A 20,136-nucleotide genomic window follows, 5' to 3' on the forward strand; every position below is an offset into this window, starting at 1 on the left:
AACAAGGCTAGAGGAAGATCTGAGATAAAGAAATCTGATTTTTACCAGAGCTGACCAGAGGAAAGCACAAACACAGTCCCCCACTACCACAAATAATGCAGTCGAGTTTCCCACATTTGGGGAAATCACAGGGGTCAGCATACCCAGAATGCAATGAATGAACCTCACCCTGGGAGAACAATCTTCATGACCATGGTATCGCCTATGCAAAATAAGTATGATTTGGGATAGGGCTGGGGAGGGCCGCTGCTCAGGCACATCTCTGTCAAGTAAAGGAGATTCAACTGAGGCAGCACAAGGGAACTCTCATCTGGGGACAACAACTGCAGGGAGAACATATATTTTCAGATGAACATGGGAGGGCAGAAGGCTGCCTAATACTGAAGCACCCCCAAACAACAAACCAAATGCAACAACTAGTGCAAGCATTCCTGGGGGAAGGCCTGCAGCAGATGGATTTGCATATGGTGATGTCATCCAAACAGTGGGTCAAAGTTGGCTTCAACCCTCGTCTGCATATGAAAAGAGACAAGGGGCGTGCAGGGCATGGCGGCCTTTTGCGGCGCTTGGATGACCCCTAGTTCGCATTACACACCTCCACCCTCCTTCGGTGTGGGGCTCATGTTGGCTATTCCCCAGCCCCTGAAGCATTCAAGCTGATTTCTTGCAGCAGCTGGGCACTGTAACTGCTCCAGAGACGCTCTGTAAGGCAAGTAAAAGGGTGTGGGTCCTGCAGCACTACCTGTAGTTTGCATTGTGCGTTGGAAGGCACAAAGTAAGCAGACGGGAGAAGTCAGGATAGTGCGCAAGGGCATAGAAGGGAGCGGCTCAAGAAAAGAGAAGTAGAAACAGACAGCAAACTAGGCTGGAGAGAGACCTGAGACAAAGAGATCTGAATTATACGAGAGCCGACCAGGGGAAACACAAATTATGCAGTCAAGTTTCCCACATTTGGGGAAATCGCAGAAGCAGCACACCCAGAGTGCAATGGGTGAGCCTTGCCCTGGGAGAAGCACCTTCATGATCATAGTATCTCACCTGGCAGGTAAGTAGGAGTTGGGCTAGAGCTGGGGAGGGTCGCTGCTCGAGCATCACCCTGTCAAGTAAAGGAGATTCAACTGAGGCAGCACAAGGGAACTCTCATCTGGGGACAACAACTGCAGGGAGAACACATATTTTCAGATAAAAATATTGGTCATGCTCTGGTTTCTCTTCAGAACGAACAAATCTTTCGCCTTTTACTAAAGATTTCCGTGGAGAGGAGCAAAACCGAGTTTTATCTCAATTTTTGCATGCCCCATCTTTTTGGGGTTTCTTTTATCGGTTTAAAGATAGAATGAGTGTGCTTTAATGTAAGCTCATTTGCATAGAAATGACAGTAAATGTTTGTTTCTTTTCAAACAGAACTTTCTTGACCATGCTACTTGCTTGAAAGATCTGGGAGCACATGGAATACAGTACAAACCATGCTTATAGCAAGGAGAAGACAGGTGAGAAATCTGCTTTCTTTCAAATTGGGCGCTCACTTTGATCTGAATGAGGACTGCTGGCACGGCACTCAGGCGACAGGTGGAATCTTGGTCATGCTCTGGTTTCTCTTCAGAACGAACAAATCTTTCGCCTTTTACTAAAGATTTCCGTGGAGAGGAGCAAAACTGAGTTTTATCTCAATTTTTGCATGTCCCATATTATTGGGGTTTCTTTTATCGGATTAAAGACAGAACAAGTGTGCTTTCTTGTTAGCTTTAATGTAAGTATATTTGCATAACAATGACAATAAATGTCTGTTTCTTTTCAAGCAGAACTTTCTTGACCATACTAATTGCTTGAAAGATCTGGGAGCACATGGAAAAGAGTACAAACCATGCTTATAGCAAGGGGAAGCCTGGTGAGAAATCTGCTTTCTTTCTTTCAAATTGGGTGCTCACTTTGAGCTGAATGAGGACTGCTGGCATGGCACTCAGGCGACAGGTGGAATCTTGGTCATGCTCTGGTTTCTCTTCAGAACGAACAAATCTTTCGCCTTTTACTAAAGATTTCCGTGGAGAGGAGCAAAACTGAGTTTTATCTCAATTTTTGCATGCCCCGTCTTATTGGGGTTTCTTTTATCAGTTTAAAGATAGAACGAGTGTGCTTTAATGTAAGCTCATTTGCGTAGAAATGACAGTAAATGTTTGTTTCTTTTCAAACAGAACTTTCTTGACTATACTAATTGCTTGAAAGATCTGGGAGCACATGGAAAAGAGTACAAACCATGTTTATAGCAAGGGGAAGCCTGGTGAGAAATCTGCTTTCTTTCTTTCAAATTGGGTGCTCACTTTGAGCTGAATGAGGACTGCTGGCATGGCACTCAGGCGACAGGTAGAATCTTGGTCATGCTGTGGTTTCTCTTCAGAACGAACAAATCTTTCGCCTTTTACTAAAGATTTCCGTGGAGAGGAGCAAAACTGAGTTTTATCTCAATTTTTGCATGCCCCATCTTATTGGGGTTTTATTTTATTGGTTTAAAGATAGAACGAGTGTGCTTTAATGTAAGCTCATTTGCATAGAAATTACAGTAAATGTTTGTTTCTTTTCAAACAGAACTTTCTTGACCACACTAATTGTTTGAAAGATCTGGGAGCACATGGAAAAGAGTACAAACCATGTTTATAGCAAGGGGAAGCCTGGTGAGAAATCTGCTTTCTTTCATTCAAATTGGGTGCTCACTTTGAGCTGAATGAGAACTGCTGGCATGGCACTCAGGCGACAGGTGGAATCTTGGTCATGCTCTGGTTTCTCTTCAGAACTAACAAATATTTCGCCTTTTATTAAAGATTTCCGTGGAGAGGAGCAAAACTGAGTTTTATCTCAATTTTTGCATGCCCCATATTATTGGGGTATCTTTTATCAGTTTAAAGACAGAACGAGTGTGCTTTCTTGTTAGCTTTAATGTAAGTTTATTTGCATAACAATGACAGTAAATGTTTGTTTCTTTTCAAACAGAACTTTCTTGACCATGCTACTTGCTTGAAAGATCTGGGAGCACATGGAAAACAGTACAAACCATGCAGTATCACAAGAGCCTTTATTTGATCTTTCATGAAGATAGAGCAGAATTGAGGACACGTCAACAATTTCTGCCGAAGGTGGTTCATCTTTCCACATGGTGCCTTTGGCCACTGACACCTTCGTTGAGTCAAAGTCTCTGGCTGTGGTCAGAACTTTGAAAATTTATGTCACCAGAACGGTTCAGATTAGGAAAACAGAGGCTCTGTTTGTCCTGTATGCTCCCAACATGATTGGGTGTCCTGCTTCCATGCAGACCATTATGCGCTGGATCTGTGGTAAGATTCAGCATGCTCATTCGTGGAATTGCCGTTACTGAATTAGGTGAAGACCCATTCTACTAGAAAGGTGGGTTCATCCTGGGCAGCTGGTCGGGGAGTCTCGGCATTGCAACTTTGCCGAGCAGCTATTTAGTAAACACTTTTGCTAAGTTTTACAAGTTTGATACCTTGGCTGATGATAACCTCAAGTTGGGTCATTCGGTGCTGCAGAGTCGTACGCACTCTCCCACCCGTTCAAGAGCTTTGGTATAACCCCATGGTTCTTAATGTGACCCCAGCATCCTCTAGGTCGTATGAGAAAATAGGATTTTAATACCTACCGGTAAATCCTTTTCTCTTAGTACGTAGAGGATGCTGGGCACCCGTCCCAGTCCATACTGTGTCTGCAGTTATTACTTGTGGTTATACACATGTTGTGTTACGGTTCTGGTCAGCTTTTTGCTGCAATTGTTCATGCCGTTGGCTTGTGTTCTGTTGAATGCCACGTTCTGCGGCATGCTTAAGGTGTGAGCTGGTAAGATGCTCACCTTAGTTTAACTATAAATCCTTTCCTCGAAATGTCCGTCTCCCTGGGCACAGTTCCTATAACTGGAGTCTGGAGGAGGGGCATAGAGGGAGGAGCCAGTTCACACCCTTTGAAAGTCTTAAAGTGCCCATGTCTCTTGCGGATCCCGTCTATACCCCATGGTTCTTAATGTGACCCCAGCATCCTCTACGGACTAAGAGAAAAGGATGCCCTTGTGTACTATCCTGACTTCTCCTCCCGTCTGCTTACTTTGTGCCTTCCAACGCACAATGCGAACTACAGGTGGTGCTGCAGGGCCCACACCCTTTTACTTGCCTTACAGAGCAGCTCTGGAGCTGTTACAGTGCCCAGCTGCTGCAAGAAATCAGCTTGAATGCTTCAGGGGATGGGGCATGGCCAACATGAGCCCCACACCAAAGGAGGGTGGGGGTGTTTAATGCGAACAAGGGGTCATCCAAGCACTGCAAAAGGCCGCCATGCCCTGCATGCCCCTTTTCTCTATGGAATCCGAATCTCGCAAGAATCCGACAGCGGGATGATGACATTTTCCCTTGTTCAGGTTTTCCGAGTCAGGCGGGAACAACCGAGCCTGCCTCGGACCAGTGTAAACCACGTGGAGTTCGTGGGGAATTCGGTTCTCGGAGAACCGAACCCGCTCCTCTCTACCTTATACCCATCAATTTTTTTATTTTCAATCTAAGCCCCTGCAGTTTTCTGTAAGCATCTGCTTCGCTATGATGATCAACAAGTCACAAGGGCAAACACTCAGGGTGTGAGGCGTAGATCTTAGGACCAGCTGCTACAAGCATGGCAGAGGTGTCACTATCACTGGTGACACCCAGAGAGGTGGCGAGGGAGATTGTAATGCAGTGCGCGCAGATAAGCAGCGCAATGGTAAAAAGGAGGCATGGTTTCATAGGTAGGGGCGTGGCCTGGTGGCCTGAATCTACATTTTGTTGCTCCGGGTGTCCCGGGGGTTGGGGGCTGCACCCGGGGACTAGTGTGTGAGCGGTGCTGGCTCCTGCACAGTGACAGGGCATGGCCACCCAGCATGACGCCTCCCTTCTTGACCATGCTGTAATTGCAGTCGCACTGCAGTTCAGCGTGATCATAAAAAATGGTGTAGGCTCCTGCTGGTGCAGACTGTATGTGCGCGCAGGAAGCCGCCACCATTTTTGTGATCACAGCGGCTGAATGTGATGTCATACAGCCGCTGTGACCACGCCCCCTGTGTCTCCTCCGTTGCAGACCCCATTTTGAAGCCTTGCCCCCGCACCGCTCCATCCCTGACTTGGAAATGGAGTGTTGCTGACCCACCTCTCCCCCCCTTCCCCGCCCCGATTGACAGGCAGAGGCGATCACATTCTCTGCGGGGTGCCGCAGAAAATGCAGGCACATGCGTATGCTCTTAGCAATTTTTGCAGTTGGATCGCTTATTGTGATTGCAATCCAACCTGAATCAGGCCCTATTACCTATCACAATGCGCTGCGGGCAGTGCAAAATTGGGTTAATATAGGAGAAAAACCCCCAGACCTGTGCTCCTTAACTGTACCTGGTGGCTAGTGGAGCGGCTGCCCAGTAATCAGTGTCCACCGCAGTGCGCACACGGCCCACCCCCTACGGCCTCGCTCCCCTTCATCAGCGGCCTCGTGATCCGGAAGGGTGGTGTGTGTGTGACTGACCTTAGGATGAAACCGGAGCCTCCGCTGCAGTGACCCAGCAACCAGGGCACGGGAGTATACAGCGCCGCTGGGAGTGATGAAGCTGCAGTAAAGATGTCTATTAGACCTAGCCTGCTGCAGCCCTTGTAGATTCTCATAAAACAAGTTCTTCTTTTCTTGTCAAAATTAATAGCTAAGAATAGGCTGCCTGAGGCAGGCCCCTGTTAATTGGCCTGCTACTGAAGGCACCAACTACAAACTGAGCTCCCTGTTCATGGAAGCGGGGTTATAGAGGAGAATGCACTGAGCTTCTTGGGAACAGTCAAAAGCTTTGAGCCGGTTGGTGCCTCAGATCAAGATCCTACTCTACACCCCAATGTGAATCCTTGTGGAGTCCAGTGTACCCCACAGAAGAAATGAATGTGTCACACCCATTGGCAGCAACCTTAGAATAGCTGCTGACGGGCACAATTGAGAAAGGAAGGGGGGGGGGGACATTTGAATCCAGCACATAGATGCAATTCAAATATGTAATTTGTACCTTCCTATTTTAAAATATAATGGATGAACCTCACCCTGTGATAACAATCTTCATGATCAAGAGATCTAATATGTAAAATAAGTACGAGTTGGGATAGGGCTGGGGAGGGTGGCAGCTCGGGCAGCCCCTCCCCCGTCAAGTTAAGGAGATTCAACTGAGGAAGCACAAGGGAACTCTCGTCTGGGGACAACAACTGCAGGGAGACCACATCTTTTCAGATGAACATGGGAGGGCGGAAGGCTGCCTAATACTGAAGCACCATCAAATATCAAACCATATCCAACAACTAGTACAAGCATTCCTGGGGGAAGGTCTGCAGCAGAAGGATTTGCATACGGTGATGTCATCCAAGCAGTGGGCCAAAGTTGGCTGGAACCCTCATCTGCATATAAAAAGAGAAAAGGGGCATGCAGGGCATGGCGGCCTTTTGCAGTGCTTGGATGACCCCTAGTTCGCATTAAACACCCCCACCCTCCTTTGGTGTGGGGCTCATGTTGGCCATGCCCCATCCCCTGAAGCATTCATGCTGATTCGGATTCCATAGAGAAAAGGGGCATGCAGGGCATGGCGGCCTTTTGCAGTGCTTGGATGACCCCTAGTTTGCATTAAACACCCCCACCCTCCTTTGGTGTGGGGCTCATGTTGGCCATGCCCCATCCCCTGAAGCATTCAAGCTGATTTCTTGCAGCAGCTGGGCACTGTAACATATAAAGAGCTGCGCGTTGCTGCCATTTTTACTCGTGCATTGAAGAGAGAGCGGAGAGGACGTGGCTATGTTCTCTCAGTGGAAATCTCAATATCAGTGCTCAGTATCAGTGGTTACTTATTGCTGCTCAGTAATACTAGTAGTGTGTCTCTCCTGCTCAGTGTCAGTTCTCAGTAGTATCCTCATCAGTGCTCAGTATCACTGCTCATTGTCTTGTGCTGCATTGTGGTGCTCAGCATACTACAGTACATTACTAATAGTCCAGTACCCGAGCAGCGACCCTCCCCAGCTCTAGCCCAACTCCTACTTACCTGCCAGTTGAGATACTATGATCATGAAGGTGCTTCTCCCAGGGCAAGGCTCACCCATTGCACTCTGGGTGTGCTGCTCCTGCGATTTCCCCAAATGTGGGAAACTTGACTGTATAATTTGTGTTTCCCCTGGTCGGCTCTCGTATAATTCAGATCTCTTTGTCTCAGGTCTCTCTCCAGCCTAGTTTGCTGTCTGTTTCCACTTCTCTTTTCTTGAGCCGCTCCCTTCTATGCCCTTGCGCACTATCCTGACTTCTCCTCCTGTCTGCTTACTTTGTGCCTTCCAACGCACAATGCGAACTACAGGTAGTGCTGCAGGGCCCACACCCTTTTACTTGCCTTACAGAGCAGCTCTGGAGCTGTTACAGTGCCCAGCTGCTGCAAGAAATCAGCTTGAATGCTTCAGGGGCTGGGGCATAGCCAACATGAGCCCCACACCAAAGGAGGGTGGAGGTGTTTAATGCAAACTAGGGGTCAGCCAAGCGCCGCAAAAGGCCACCATGCCCTGCACGCCCCTTTTCTCTTTTCATATGCAGACGAGGGTTGAAGCCAACTTTGACCCACTGCTTGGATGACATCACCATATGCAAATCCATCTGCGGCAGGCCTTCCCCCAGGAATGCTTGCACTAGTTGTTGCATTTGGTTTGTTGTTTGGGGGTGCTTCAGTATTAGGCAGTTTTCTGCCCTCCCATGTTCATCTGAAAATATATGTTCTCCCTGCAGTTGTTGTCCCAAGATGAGAGTTCCCTTGTGCTGCCTCAGTTGAATCTCCTTTACTTGACAGAGATGTGCATGAGCAGCGGCCCTCCCCAGCCCTATTCCAAATCATACTTATTTTGCATAGGAGATACCATGGTCATGAAGATTTTTCTCCCAGGGTGAGGTTCATTCATTGCATTTTGGGTATGCTGACCCCTGTGATTTCCCCAAATGTGGGAAACTTGACTGCATTATTTGTGGTAGTGGGAGACTGTGTTTGTGCTTTCCTCTGGTCAGCTCTGGTAAAAGTCAGATTTCTTTGTCTCAGATCTTCCTCTAGCCTTGTTCTTCTTTCGAGAGTTCCCTGGTGCTGCCTCAGTTGGATCTCCTTCACTTCACAGGGGGGAACCCGAGCAGCGACCCTCCCCAGCTCTAGCCCAACTCCTACTTACCTGCCAGGTGAGATACTATGATCATGAAGGTGCTTCTCCCAGGGCAAGGCTCAACCATTGCACTCTGGGTGTGCTGCTCCTGCGATTTCCCCAAATGTGGGAAACTTGACTGCATAATTTGTGTTTCCCCTCGTCGGCTCTCGTATAATTCAGATCTCTTTGTCTCAGGTATCTCTCCAGCCTAGTTTGCTGTCTGTTTCCACTTCTCTTTTCTTGAGCCGCTCCCTTCTATGCCCTTGCGCACTATCCTGACTTCTCCCGTCTGCTTACTTCGTGCCTTCCAACGCACAATGCGAACTACAGGTAGTGCTGCAGGGCCCACACCCTTTTACTTGCCTTACAGAGTAGCTCTGGAGCAGTTACAGTGCCCAGCTGCTGCAAGAAATCAGCTTGAATGCTTCAGGGGCTGGGGCATAGCCAACATGAGCCCCACACCGAAGGAGGGTGGAGGTGTGTAATGCGAACTAGGGGTCATCCAAGCGCTGCAAAAGGCCGCTATGCCCTGCACGCCCCTTTTCTCTTTTCATATGCAGACGAGGGTTGAAGCCAACTTTGACCCACTGCTTGGATGACATCACCATATGCAAATCCATCTGCTGCAGGCCTTCCCCCAGGAATGCTTGCACTAGTTGTTGCATTTGGTTTGTTGTTTGGGGGTGCTTCAGTATTAGGCAGCCTTCTGCCCTCACATGTTCATCTGAAAATATGTGTTCTCCCTGCAGTTGTTGTCCCCAGATGAGAGTTCCCTTGTGCTGCCTCAGTTGAATCTCCTTTACTTGACAGAGATGTGCCTGAGCAGCGGCCCTCCCCAGCCCTATCCCAAATTATACTTATTTTGCATAGGCGATACCATGGTCATGAAGATTGTTCTCCCAAGGTGAGGTTCATTCATTGCATTCTGGGTATGCTGACCCCTGTGATTTCCCCAAATGTGGGAAACTCGACTGCATTATTTGTGGTAGTGGGGGACTGTGTTTGTGCTTTCCTCTGGTCAGCTCTGGAAAAAGTCAGATTTCTTTGTCTCAGATCTTCCTCTAGCCTTGTTCTTCTTTCGAGAGTTCCCTTGTGCTGCCTCAGTTGGATCTCTTTCACTTGACAGGGGGGTGCCCGAACAGCGACCCTCCCCAGCTCTAGCCCAACTCCTACTTACCTGCCAGGTGAGATACTATGATCATGAAGGTGCTTCTCCCAGGGCAAGGCTCACCCATTGCACTCTGGGTGTGCTGCCCCTGCGATTTCCCCAAATGTGGGAAACTTGACTGCATAATTTGTGTTTCCCCTGGTCGGCTCTCGTATAATTCAGATCTCTTTGTCTCAGGTCTCTCTCCAGCCTAGTTTGCTGTCTGTTTCCACTTCTCTTTTCTTCAGCCGCTCCCTTCTATACCCTTGTGCACTATCCTGATTTCTCCTCCCGTCTGCTTACTTTGTGCCTTCCAATGCACAATGCAAACTACAGGTAGTGCTGCAGGGCCCACACCCTTTTACTTGCCTTACAGAGCAGCTCTGGAGCTGTTACAGTGCCCAGCTGCTGCAAGAAATCAGCTTGAATGCTTCAGGGGATGGGGCATGGCCAACATGAGCCCCACACCAAAGGAGGGTGGAGGTGTTTAATGCGAACTAGGGGTCATCCAAGCACCGCAAAAGGCCGCCATGCCCTGCACGCCCCTTTTCTCTTTTCATATGCAGATGAGGGTTGAAGCCAACTTTGACCCACTGCTTGGATGACATCACCGTATGCAAATCCGTCTTCTGCAGAACTTCCCCCAGGAATGCTTGCACTAGTTGTTGCATTTGGTTTGTTGTTTGGGGGTGCTTCAGTATTAGGCAGCCTTCTGCCCTCCCATGTTCATCTGAAAATGTGTGTTCTCCCTGCAGTTGTTGTCCCCAGATGAGAGTTTTCTTGTGCTGCCTCAGTTAAATCTCCTTTACTTGACAGAGATGTGCATGAGCAGCGGCCCTCCCCATCCCTATTCCAAATCATACTTATTTTGCATAGGAGATACCATGGTCATGAAGATTTTTCTCCCAGGGTGAGGTTCATTCATTGCATTTTGGGTATGCTGACCCCTGTGATTTCCCCAAATGTGGGAAATTCAACTGCATTATTTGTGGTCGTGGGGGACTGTGTTTGTGCTTTCCTCTGGTCAGCTCTGGTAAAAGTCAGATTTCTTTGTCTCAGATTTTCCTCTAGCCTTGTTCTTCTTTCGAGAGTTCCCTTGTGCTGCCTTAGTTGGATCTCCTTCACTTTACAGGGGGGTACCCGAGCAGCGACCCTCCCCAGCTCTAGCCCAACTCCTACTTACCTGCCAGGTGAGATACTATGATCATGAAGGTGCTTCTCCCAGGGCAAGGCTCACCCATTGCACTCTGGGTGTGCTGCTCCTGCGATTTCCCCAAATGTGGGAAACTTGACTGTATAATTTGTGTTTCCCCTGGTCGGCTCTCGTATAATTCAGATCTCTTTGTCTCAGGTCTCTCTCCAGCCTAGTTTGCTGTCTGTTTCCACTTCTCTTTTCTTGAGCCGCTCCCTTCTATGCCCTTGCGCACTATCCTGACTTCTCCTCCTGTCTGCTTACTTTGTGCCTTCCAACGCACAATGCGATCTACAGGTAGTGCTGCAGGGCCCAGACCCTTTTACTTGCCTTACAGAGCAGCTCTGGAGCTGTTACAGTGCCCAGCTGCTGCAAGAAATCAGCTTGAATGCTTCAGGGGCTGGGGCATAGCCAACATGAGCCCCACACCAAAGGAGGGTGGAGGTGTTTAATGCAAACTAGGGGTCAGCCAAGCGCCGCAAAAGGCCACCATGCCCTGCACGCCCCTTTTCTCTTTTCATATGCAGACGAGGGTTGAAGCCAACTTTGACCCACTGCTTGGATGACATCACCATATGCAAATCCATCTGCGGCAGTCCTTCCCCCAGGAATGCTTGCACTAGTTGTTGCATTTGGTTTGTTGTTTGGGGGTGCTTCAGTATTAGGCAGCCTTCTGCCCTCCCATGTTCATCTGAAAATATATGTTCTCCCTGCAGTTGTTGTCCCAAGATGAGAGTTCCCTTGTGCTGCCTCAGTTGAATCTCCTTTACTTGACAGAGATGTGCATGAGCAGCGGCCCTCCCCAGCCCTATTCCAAATCATACTTATTTTGCATAGGAGATACCATGGTCATGAAGATTTTTCTCCCAGGGTGAGGTTCATTCATTGCATTTTGGGTATGCTGACCCCTGTGATTTCCCCAAATGTGGGAAACTTGACTGCATTATTTGTGGTAGTGGGAGACTGTGTTTGTGCTTTCCTCTGGTCAGCTCTGGTAAAAGTCAGATTTCTTTGTCTCAGATTTTCCTTTAGCCTTGTTCTTCTTTCGAGAGTTCCCTGGTGCTGCCTCAGTTGGATCTCCTTCACTTTACAGGGGGGTACCCGAGCAGCGACCCTCCCCAGCTCTAGCCCAACTCCTACTTACCTGCCAGGTGAGATACTATGATCATGAAGGTGCTTCTCCCAGGGCAAGGCTCACCCATTGTACTCTGGGTGTGCTGCTCCTGCGATTTCCCCAAATGTGGGAAACTTGACTGCATAATTTGTGTTTCCCCTGGTCGGCTCTCGTATAATTCAGATCTCTTTGTCTCAGGTCTCTCTCCAGCCTAGTTTGCTGTCTGTTTCCACTTCTCTTTTCTTCAGCCGCTCCCTTCTATACCCTTGTGCACTATCCAGACTTCTCCTCCCGTCTCCTTACTTTGTGCCTTCCAATGCACAATGCAAACTACAGGTAGTGCTGCAGGGCCCACACCCTTTTACTTGCCTTACAGAGCAGCTCTGGAGCTGTTACAGTGCCAAGCTGCTGCAAGAAATCAGCTTGAATGCTTCAGGGGCTGGGGCATAGCCAACATGAGCCCCACACCGAAGGAGGGTGGAGGTGTTTAATGCAAACTAGGGGTCAGACAAGCGCCGCAAAAGGCCACCATGCCCTGCACGCCCCTTTTCTGTTTTCATATGCAGACGAGGGTTGAAGCCAACTTTGACCCACTGCTTGGATGACATCACCATATGCAAATCCATCTGCGGCAGGCCTTCCCCCAGGAATGTTTGCACTAGTTGTTGCATTTGGTTTGTTGTTTGGGGGTGCTTCAGTATTAGGCAGCCTTCTGCCCTCCCATGTTCATCTGAAAATATGTGTTCTCCCTGCAGTTGTTGTCCCCAGATGAGAGTTCCCTTGTGCTGCCTCAGTTGAATCTCCTTAACTTGACAGAGATGTGCCTGAGCAGCGGCCCTCCCCAGCTCTATCCCAAATCATACTTATTTTGCATAGGAGATACCATGGTCATGAAGATTATTCTCCCAGGGTGAGGTTCATTCATTGCATTCTGGGTATGCTGACCCCTGTGATTTCCCCAAATGTGGGAAACTCGACTGCTTTATTTGTGGTAGTGGGGGACTGTGTTTGTGTTTTCCTCTGGTCAGCTCTGGTAAAAGTCAGATTTCTTTGTTTCAGAGCCTTGTTCTTCTTTTGAGAGTTCCCTTGTGCTGCCTCAGTTGGATCTCCTTCACTTGACAGGGGGGTGCCCGAGCAGAGACCCTCCCCAGCTCTAGCCCAACTCCTACTTACCTGCCAGGTGAGATACTATGATCTTGAAGGTGCTTCTCCCAGGGCAAGGCTCACCCATTGCACTCTGGGTGTGCTGCCCCTGCGATTTCCCCAAATGTGGGAAACTTGACTGCATAATTTGTGTTTCCCCTGGTCGGCTCTCGTATAATTCAGATCTCTTTGTCTCAGGTCTCTCTCCAGCCTAGTTTGCTGTCTGTTTCCACTTCTCTTTTCTTCAGCTGCTCCCTTCTATACCCTTGTGCACTATCCTGACTTCTCCTCCCGTCTGCTTACTTTGTGCCTTCCAATGCACAATGCAAACTACAGGTAGTGCTGCAGGGCCCACACCCTTTTACTTGCCTTACAGAGCAGCTCTGGAGCTGTTACAGTGCCCAGCTGCTGCAAGAAATCTGCTTGAATGCTTCAGGGGATGGGGCATGGCCAACATGAGCCCCACACCAAAGGAGGGTGGAGGTGTTTAATGCGAACTAGGGGTCATCCAAGCACCGCAAAAGGCCGCCATGCCCTGCACGCCCCTTTTCTCTTTTCATATGCAGATGAGGGTTGAAGCCAACTTTGACCCACTGCTTGGATGACATCACCGTATGCAAATCCGTCTTCTGCAGAACTTCCCCCAGGAATGCTTGCACTAGTTGTTGCATTTGGTTTGTTGTTTGGGGGTGCTTCAGTATTAGGCAGCCTTCTGCCCTCCCATGTTCATCTGAAAATATGTGTTCTCCCTGCAGTTGTTGTCCCCAGATGAGAGTTCCCTTGTGCTGCCTCAGTTGAATCTCCTTTACTTGACAGAGATGTGCATGAGCAGCGGCCCTCCCCAGCCCTATTCCAAATCATACTTATTTTGCATAGGAGATACCATGGTCATGAAGATTGTTCTCCCAGGGTGAGGTTCATTCATTGCATTTTGGGTATGCTGACCCCTGTGATTTCCCCAAATGTGGGAAACTCAACTGCATTATTTGTGGTAGTGGGGGACTGTGTTTGTGCTTTCCTCTGGTCAGCTCTGGTAAAAGTCAGATTTCTTTGTCTCAGATTTTCCTCTTGCCTTGTTCTTCTTTCGAGAGTTCCCTTGTGCTGCCTCAGTTGGATCTCCTTCACTTTACAGGGGGGTACCCGAGCAGCGACCCTCCCCAGCTCTAGCCCAACTCCTACTTACCTGCCAGGTGAGATACTATGATCATGAAGGTGCTTCTCCCAGGGCAAGGCTCACCCATTGCACTCTGGGTGTGCTGCTCCTGCGATTTCCCCAAATGTGGGAAACTTGACTGCATAATTTGTGTTTCCCCTGGTCGGCTCTCGTATAATTCAGATCTCTTTGTCTCAGGTGTCTCTCCAGCCTAGTTTGCTGTCTGTTTCCACTTCTCTTTTCTTCAGCCGCTCCCTTCTATACCCTTGTGCACTATCCTGACTTCTCCTCCCGTCTGCTTACTTTGTGCCTTCCAATGCACAATGCAAACTACAGGTAGTGCTGCAGGGCCCACACCCTTTTACTTGCCTTACAGAGCAGCTCTGGAGCTGTTACAGTGCCCAGCTGCTGCAAGAAATCAGCTTGAATGCTTCAGGGGCTGGGGCATAGCCAACATGAGCCCCACACCGAAGGAGGGTGGAGGTGTTTAATGCAAACTAGGGGTCGGTCAAGCGCCGCAAAAGGCCACCATGCCCTGCACGCCCCTTTTCTGTTTTCATATGCAGACGAGGGTTGAAGCCAACTTTGACCCACTGCTTGGATGACATCACCATATGCAAATCCATCTGCAACAGGCCTTCCCCCAGGAATGCTTGCACTAGTTGTTGCATTTGGTTTGTTGTTTGTGGGTGCTTCAGTATTAGTCAGCCTTCTGCTCCACCCTCCTTTGGTGTGGGGCTCATGTTGGCCATGTCCCATCCCCTGAAGCATTCAAGCAGATTTCTTGCAGCAGCTGGGCACTGTAACAGCTCCAGAGCTGCTCTGTAAGGCAAGTAAAAGGGTGTGGGCCCTGCAGCACTACCTGTAGTTTGCATTGTGCATTGGAAGGCACAAAGTAAGCAGACGGGAGGAGAAGTCAGGATAGTGCACAAGGGTATAGAAGGGAGCGGCTGAAGAAAAGAGAAGTGGAAACAGACAGCAAACTAGGCTGGAGAGAGATCTGAGACAAAGAGATCTGAATTATACGAGAGCCGACCAGGGGAAACACAAATTATGCAGTCAAGTTTCCCACATTTGGGGAAATCGCAGGGGCAGCACACCCAGAGTGCAATGGGTGAGCCTTGCCCTGGGAGAAGCACCTTCATGATCATAGTATCTCACCTGGCAGGTAAGTAGGAGTTGGGCTAGAGCTGGGGAGGGTCTCTGCTTGGGCACCCCCCTGTCAAGTGAAGGAGATCCAACTGAGGCAGCACAAGGGAACTCTCGAAAGAAGAACAAGGCTAGAGGAAGATCTGAAACAAAGAAATCTGACTTTTACCAGAGCTGACCAGAGGAAAACACAAACACAGTCCCCCACTACCACAAATAAAGCAGTCGAGTTTCCCACATTTGGGGAAATCACAGGGGTCAGCATACCCAGAATGCAATGAATGAACCTCACCCTGGGAGAATAATCTTCATGACCATGGTATCTCCTATGCAAAATAAGTATGATTTGGGATAGAGCTGGGGAGGGCCGCTGCTCAGGCACATCTCTGTCAAGTTAAGGAGATTCAACTGAGGCAGCACAAGGGAACTCTCATCTGGGGACAACAACTGCAGGGAGAACACATATTTTCAGATGAACATGGGAGGGCAGAAGGCTGCCTAATACTGAAGCACCCCCAAACAACAAACCAAATGCAACAACTAGTGCAAGCATTCCTGGGGGAAGTTCTGCAGAAGACGGATTTGCATATGGTGATGTCATCCAAGCAGGGGGTCAAAGTTGGCTTCAACCCTCGTCTGCATATGAAAACAGAAAAGGGGCGTGCAGGGCATGGTGGCCTTTTGCGGCGCTTGTCTGACCCCTAGTTTGCATTAAACACCTCCACCCTCCTTCGGTGTGGGGCTCATGTTGGCTATGCCCCAGCCCCTGAAGCATTCAAGCTGATTTCTTGCAGCAGCTGGGCACTGTAACAGCTCCAGGGCTGCTCTGTAAGGCAAGTAAAAGGGTGTGGGCCCTGCAGCACTACCTGTAGTTTGCATTGTGCATTGGAAGGCACAAAGTAAGCAGACGGGAGGAGAAGTCAGGATAGTGCACAAGGGTATAGAAGGGAGCGGCTGAAGAAAAGAGAAGTGGAAACAGACAGCAAACTAGGCTGGAGAGAGACCTGAGACAAAGAGATCTGAATTATACGAGAGCCGACCAGGGGAAACACAAATTATGCAGTCAAGTTTCCCACATTTGGGGAAATCGCAGGAGCAGCACACCCAGAGTACAATGGGTGAGCCTTGCCCTGGGAGAAGCACCTTCATGATCATAGTATCTCACCTGGCAGGTAAGTAGGAGTTGGGCTAGAGCTGGGGAGGGTCGCTGCTCGGGTACCCCCCTGTCAAGTGAAGGAGATCCAACTGAGGCAGCACAAGGGAACTCTCGAAAGAAGAACAAGGCTAAAGGAAAATCTGAGACAAAGAAATCTGACTTTTACCAGAGCTGACCAGAGGAAAGCACAAACACAGTCTCCCACTACCACAAATAATGCAGTCAAGTTTCCCACATTTGGGGAAATCACAGGGGTCAGCATACCCAAAATGCAATGAATGAACCTCACCCTGGGAGAAAAATCTTCATGACCATGGTATCTCCTATGCAAAATAAGTATGATTTGGAATAGGGCTGGGGAGGGCCGCTGCTCATGCACATCTCTGTCAAGTAAAGGAGATTCAACTGAGGCAGCACAAGGGAACTCTCATCTTGGGACAACAACTGCAGGGAGAACATATATTTTCAGATGAACATGGGAGGGCAGAAGGCTGCCTAATACTGAAGCACCCCCAAACAACAAACCAAATGCAACAACTAGTGCAAGCATTCCTGGGGGAAGGCCTGCCGCAGATGGATTTGCATATGGTGATGTCATCCAAGCAGTGGGTCAAAGTTGGCTTCAACCCTCGTCTGCATATGAAAAGAGAAAAGGGGCGTGCAGGGCATGGTGGCCTTTTGCGGCGCTTGGCTGACCCCTAGTTTGCATTAAACACCTCAACACTCCTTTGGTGTGGGGCTCATGTTGGCTATGCCCCAGCCCCTGAAGCATTCAAGCTGATTTCTTGCAGCAGCTGGGCACTGTAACAGCTCCAGAGCTGCTCTGTAAGGCAAGTAAAAGGGTGTGGGCCCTGCAGCACTACCTGTAGTGTGCATTGTGCATTGGAAGGCACAAAGTAAGCAGAGGGGAGGAGAAGTCAGGATAGTGCACAAGGGTATAGAAGGGAGCGGCTGAAGAAAAGAGAAGTGGAAACAGACAGCAAACTAGGCTGGAGAGAGACCTGAGACAAAGAGATCTGAATTATACGAGAGCCGACGAGGGGAAACACAAATTATGCAGTCAAGTTTCCCACATTTGGGGAAATCGCAGGAGCAGCACACCCAGAGTGCAATGGTTGAGCCTTGCCCTGGGAGAAGCACCTTCATGATCATAGTATCTCACCTGGCAGGTAAGTAGGAGTTGGGCTAGAGCTGGGGAGGGTCGCTGCTCGGGTTCCCCCCTGTGAAGTGAAGGAGATCCAACTGAGGCAGCACCAGGGAACTCTCGAAAGAAGAACAAGGCTAGAGGAAGATCTGAGACAAAGAAATCTGACTTTTACCAGAGCTGACCAGAGGAAAGCACAAACACAGTCCCCCACTACCACAAATAATGCAGTCGAGTTTCCCACATTTGGGAAAATCACAGGGGTCAGCATACCCAGAATGCAATGAATGAACCTCACCCTGGGAGAACAATCTTCATGACCATGGTATCTCCTATGCAAAATAAGTATGATTTGGGATAGGGCTGGTGAGGGCAGCTGCTCAGGCACATCTCTGTCAAGTAAAGGAGATTCAACTGAGGCAGCACAAGTGAACTCTCATCTGGGGACAACAACTGCAGGGAGACCACATCTTTTCAGATGAACATGGGAGGGCGGAAGGCTGCCTAATACTGAAGCACCATCAAATATCAAACCATATGCAACAACTAGTACAAGCACTCCTGGGGGAAGGTCTGCAGCAGACGGATTTGCATACGGTGATGTTATCCAAGCAGTGGGCCAAAGTTGACTGGAACCCTCATCTGCATATGAAAAGAGAAAAGGGGCATGCAGGGCATGGCGGCCTTTTGCAGTGCTTGGATGACCCCTAGTTCGCATTAAACACCTCCCCCCTCCTTTGGTGTGGGGCTCATGTTGGCCATGCCCCATCCCCTGAAGCATTCAAGCTGATTTCTTGCAGCAGCTGGGCACTGTAACAGCTCCAGAGCTGCTCTGTAAGGCAAGTAAAAGGGTGTGGGCCCTGCAGCACTACCTGTAGTTTGCATTGTGCATTGGAAGGCACAAAGTAAGCAGACGGGAGGAGAAGTCAGGATAGTGCACAAGGGTATAGAAGGGAGCGGCTGAAGAAAAGAGAAGTGGAAACAGACAGCAAACTAGGCTGGAGAGAGACCTGAGACAAATAGATCTGAATTATACGAGAGCCGACCAGGGGAAACACAAATTATGCAGTCAAGTTTCCCACATTTGGGGAAATCGCAGGGGCAGCACACCCAGAGTGCAATGGGTGAGCCTTGCCCTGGGAGAAGCACCTTCATGATCATAGTATCTCACCTGGCAGGTAAGTAGGAGTTGGGCTAGAGCTGGGGAGGGTCACTGCTCGGGTACCACCCTGTCAAGTGAAGGAGATCCAACTGAGGCAGCACAATGGAACTCTCGAAAGAAGAACAAGGCTAGAGGAAAATCTGAGACAAAGAAATCTGACTTTTACCAGAGCTGACCAGAGGAAAGCACAAACACAGTCCCCCACTACCACAAATAATGCAGTCAAGTTTCCCACATTTGGGGAAATCACAGGGGTCAGCATACCCAAAATGCAATGAATGAACCTCACCCTGGGAGAACAATCTTCATGACCATGGTATCTCCTATGCAAAATAAGTATGATTTGGAATAGGGCTGGGGAGGGCCGCTGCTCATGCACATCTCTGTCAAGTAAAGGAGATTCAACTGAGGCAGCACAAGGGAACTCTCATCTGGGGACAACAACTGCAGGGAGAACACATATTTTCAGATGAACATGGGAGGGCAGAAGGCTGCCTAATACTGAAGCACCCCCAAACAACAAACCAAATGCAACAACTAGTGCAAGCATTCCTGGGGGAAGTTCTGCAGAAGACGGATTTGCATACGGTGATGTCATCCAAGCAGTGGGTCAAAGTTGGCTTCAACCCTCATCTGCATATGAAAAGAGAAAAGGGGCGTGCAGGGCATGGCGGCCTTTTGCGGTGCTTGGATGACCCCTAGTTCGCATTAAACACCTCCACCCTCCTTTGGTGTGGGGCTCATGTTGGCCATGCCCCATCCCCTGAAGCATTCAAGCTGATTTCTTGCAGCAGCTGGGCACTGTAACAGCTCCAGAGCTGCTCTGTAAGGCAAGTAAAAGGGTGTGGGCCCTGCAGCACTACCTGTAGTTTGCATTGTGCATTGGAAGGCACAAAGGAAGCAGACGGGAGGAGAAGTCAGGATAGTGCACAAGGGTATAGAAGGGAGCGGCTGAAGAAAAGAGAAGTGGAAACAGACAGCAAACTAGGCTGGAGAGAGACCTGAGACAAAGAGATCTGAATTATACGAGAGCCGACCAGGGGAAACACAAATTATGCAGTCAAGTTTCCCACATTTGGGGAAATCGCAGGGGCAGCACACCCAGAGTGCAATGGGTGAGCCTTGCCCTGGGAGAAGCACCTTCATGATCATAGTATCTCACCTGGCAGGTAAGTAGGAGATGGGCTAGAGCTGGGGAGGGTCGCTGTTCGGGCACCCCCCTGTCAAGTGAAAGAGATCCAACTGAGGCAGCACAAGGGAACTCTCGAAAGAAGAACAAGGCTAGAGGAAGATCTGAGACAAAGAAATCTGACTTTTTCCAGAGCTGACCAGAGGAAAGCACAAACACAGTCCCCCACTACCACAAATAATGCAGTCGAGTTTCCCACATTTGGGGAAATCACAGGGGTCAGCATACCCAGAATGCAATGCATGAACCTCACCCTGGGAGAAAAATCTTCATGACCATGGTATCGCCTATGCAAAATAAGTATGATATGGGATAGGGCTGGGGAGGGCCGCTGCTCAGGCACATCTCTGTCAAGTAAAGGAGATTCAACTGAGGCAGCACAAGGG

General features: G+C 49.2%; 28 non-coding genes and 2 pseudogenes across 28 annotated transcripts; 18 read left to right on the top strand and 12 right to left on the bottom strand.

Annotated features, from left to right (window-relative positions):
• Positions 1-55: 55 nt before the first annotated feature.
• LOC134982591 (U1 spliceosomal RNA) lies at positions 56-219 on the bottom strand. The gene has a single exon (XR_010191273.1). It is a non-coding gene; the product is annotated as a U1 spliceosomal RNA (small nuclear RNA).
• A 671-nt stretch (positions 220-890) lies between these two features.
• On the bottom strand, positions 891-1,053 carry LOC134982916 (U1 spliceosomal RNA). The gene has a single exon (XR_010191545.1). It is a non-coding gene; the product is annotated as a U1 spliceosomal RNA (small nuclear RNA).
• Positions 1,054-1,197: 144 nt separating this feature from the next.
• On the top strand, positions 1,198-1,313 carry LOC134982361 (U5 spliceosomal RNA). The gene has a single exon (XR_010191063.1). It is a non-coding gene; the product is annotated as a U5 spliceosomal RNA (small nuclear RNA).
• A 270-nt stretch (positions 1,314-1,583) lies between these two features.
• LOC134982375 (U5 spliceosomal RNA) lies at positions 1,584-1,699 on the top strand. Its single transcript, XR_010191076.1, has one exon. It is a non-coding gene; the product is annotated as a U5 spliceosomal RNA (small nuclear RNA).
• Positions 1,700-1,985: 286 nt separating this feature from the next.
• On the top strand, positions 1,986-2,101 carry LOC134982371 (U5 spliceosomal RNA). The gene has a single exon (XR_010191072.1). It is a non-coding gene; the product is annotated as a U5 spliceosomal RNA (small nuclear RNA).
• Positions 2,102-2,375: 274 nt separating this feature from the next.
• LOC134982398 (U5 spliceosomal RNA) lies at positions 2,376-2,491 on the top strand. Its single transcript, XR_010191097.1, has one exon. It is a non-coding gene; the product is annotated as a U5 spliceosomal RNA (small nuclear RNA).
• A 275-nt stretch (positions 2,492-2,766) lies between these two features.
• Positions 2,767-2,882, top strand: LOC134982446 (U5 spliceosomal RNA). The gene has a single exon (XR_010191141.1). It is a non-coding gene; the product is annotated as a U5 spliceosomal RNA (small nuclear RNA).
• Positions 2,883-7,067: 4,185 nt separating this feature from the next.
• On the top strand, positions 7,068-7,230 carry LOC134982935 (U1 spliceosomal RNA). Its single transcript, XR_010191561.1, has one exon. It is a non-coding gene; the product is annotated as a U1 spliceosomal RNA (small nuclear RNA).
• A 674-nt stretch (positions 7,231-7,904) lies between these two features.
• LOC134982710 (U1 spliceosomal RNA) lies at positions 7,905-8,068 on the top strand. The gene has a single exon (XR_010191382.1). It is a non-coding gene; the product is annotated as a U1 spliceosomal RNA (small nuclear RNA).
• Positions 8,069-8,220: 152 nt separating this feature from the next.
• On the top strand, positions 8,221-8,356 carry LOC134982216 (U1 spliceosomal RNA; annotated as a pseudogene).
• Positions 8,357-9,054: 698 nt separating this feature from the next.
• On the top strand, positions 9,055-9,218 carry LOC134982671 (U1 spliceosomal RNA). Its single transcript, XR_010191345.1, has one exon. It is a non-coding gene; the product is annotated as a U1 spliceosomal RNA (small nuclear RNA).
• A 152-nt stretch (positions 9,219-9,370) lies between these two features.
• Positions 9,371-9,533, top strand: LOC134982782 (U1 spliceosomal RNA). Its single transcript, XR_010191447.1, has one exon. It is a non-coding gene; the product is annotated as a U1 spliceosomal RNA (small nuclear RNA).
• A 674-nt stretch (positions 9,534-10,207) lies between these two features.
• Positions 10,208-10,371, top strand: LOC134982577 (U1 spliceosomal RNA). Its single transcript, XR_010191260.1, has one exon. It is a non-coding gene; the product is annotated as a U1 spliceosomal RNA (small nuclear RNA).
• A 152-nt stretch (positions 10,372-10,523) lies between these two features.
• Positions 10,524-10,686, top strand: LOC134982814 (U1 spliceosomal RNA). Its single transcript, XR_010191477.1, has one exon. It is a non-coding gene; the product is annotated as a U1 spliceosomal RNA (small nuclear RNA).
• A 674-nt stretch (positions 10,687-11,360) lies between these two features.
• LOC134982712 (U1 spliceosomal RNA) lies at positions 11,361-11,524 on the top strand. The gene has a single exon (XR_010191384.1). It is a non-coding gene; the product is annotated as a U1 spliceosomal RNA (small nuclear RNA).
• A 152-nt stretch (positions 11,525-11,676) lies between these two features.
• Positions 11,677-11,839, top strand: LOC134982902 (U1 spliceosomal RNA). Its single transcript, XR_010191531.1, has one exon. It is a non-coding gene; the product is annotated as a U1 spliceosomal RNA (small nuclear RNA).
• A 674-nt stretch (positions 11,840-12,513) lies between these two features.
• LOC134982657 (U1 spliceosomal RNA) lies at positions 12,514-12,677 on the top strand. Its single transcript, XR_010191332.1, has one exon. It is a non-coding gene; the product is annotated as a U1 spliceosomal RNA (small nuclear RNA).
• Positions 12,678-12,819: 142 nt separating this feature from the next.
• Positions 12,820-12,982, top strand: LOC134982905 (U1 spliceosomal RNA). The gene has a single exon (XR_010191535.1). It is a non-coding gene; the product is annotated as a U1 spliceosomal RNA (small nuclear RNA).
• A 674-nt stretch (positions 12,983-13,656) lies between these two features.
• On the top strand, positions 13,657-13,820 carry LOC134982490 (U1 spliceosomal RNA). The gene has a single exon (XR_010191181.1). It is a non-coding gene; the product is annotated as a U1 spliceosomal RNA (small nuclear RNA).
• Positions 13,821-13,972: 152 nt separating this feature from the next.
• Positions 13,973-14,135, top strand: LOC134982829 (U1 spliceosomal RNA). Its single transcript, XR_010191491.1, has one exon. It is a non-coding gene; the product is annotated as a U1 spliceosomal RNA (small nuclear RNA).
• An 828-nt stretch (positions 14,136-14,963) lies between these two features.
• On the bottom strand, positions 14,964-15,126 carry LOC134982783 (U1 spliceosomal RNA). The gene has a single exon (XR_010191448.1). It is a non-coding gene; the product is annotated as a U1 spliceosomal RNA (small nuclear RNA).
• A 152-nt stretch (positions 15,127-15,278) lies between these two features.
• Positions 15,279-15,442, bottom strand: LOC134982658 (U1 spliceosomal RNA). The gene has a single exon (XR_010191333.1). It is a non-coding gene; the product is annotated as a U1 spliceosomal RNA (small nuclear RNA).
• A 674-nt stretch (positions 15,443-16,116) lies between these two features.
• Positions 16,117-16,279, bottom strand: LOC134982903 (U1 spliceosomal RNA). The gene has a single exon (XR_010191533.1). It is a non-coding gene; the product is annotated as a U1 spliceosomal RNA (small nuclear RNA).
• A 152-nt stretch (positions 16,280-16,431) lies between these two features.
• LOC134982713 (U1 spliceosomal RNA) lies at positions 16,432-16,595 on the bottom strand. The gene has a single exon (XR_010191385.1). It is a non-coding gene; the product is annotated as a U1 spliceosomal RNA (small nuclear RNA).
• A 701-nt stretch (positions 16,596-17,296) lies between these two features.
• LOC134982217 (U1 spliceosomal RNA) lies at positions 17,297-17,432 on the bottom strand (annotated as a pseudogene).
• Positions 17,433-17,584: 152 nt separating this feature from the next.
• On the bottom strand, positions 17,585-17,748 carry LOC134982907 (U1 spliceosomal RNA). The gene has a single exon (XR_010191537.1). It is a non-coding gene; the product is annotated as a U1 spliceosomal RNA (small nuclear RNA).
• A 674-nt stretch (positions 17,749-18,422) lies between these two features.
• On the bottom strand, positions 18,423-18,585 carry LOC134982801 (U1 spliceosomal RNA). The gene has a single exon (XR_010191465.1). It is a non-coding gene; the product is annotated as a U1 spliceosomal RNA (small nuclear RNA).
• A 152-nt stretch (positions 18,586-18,737) lies between these two features.
• Positions 18,738-18,901, bottom strand: LOC134982545 (U1 spliceosomal RNA). Its single transcript, XR_010191231.1, has one exon. It is a non-coding gene; the product is annotated as a U1 spliceosomal RNA (small nuclear RNA).
• Positions 18,902-19,575: 674 nt separating this feature from the next.
• Positions 19,576-19,738, bottom strand: LOC134982785 (U1 spliceosomal RNA). Its single transcript, XR_010191450.1, has one exon. It is a non-coding gene; the product is annotated as a U1 spliceosomal RNA (small nuclear RNA).
• Positions 19,739-19,890: 152 nt separating this feature from the next.
• Positions 19,891-20,054, bottom strand: LOC134982688 (U1 spliceosomal RNA). The gene has a single exon (XR_010191362.1). It is a non-coding gene; the product is annotated as a U1 spliceosomal RNA (small nuclear RNA).
• Positions 20,055-20,136: the final 82 nt, after the last annotated feature.

The sequence above is a fragment of the Pseudophryne corroboree genome (assembly GCF_028390025.1).
Source record: "Pseudophryne corroboree isolate aPseCor3 chromosome 12 unlocalized genomic scaffold, aPseCor3.hap2 SUPER_12_unloc_1, whole genome shotgun sequence".
Lineage (NCBI taxonomy): Eukaryota > Metazoa > Chordata > Amphibia > Anura > Myobatrachidae > Pseudophryne > Pseudophryne corroboree.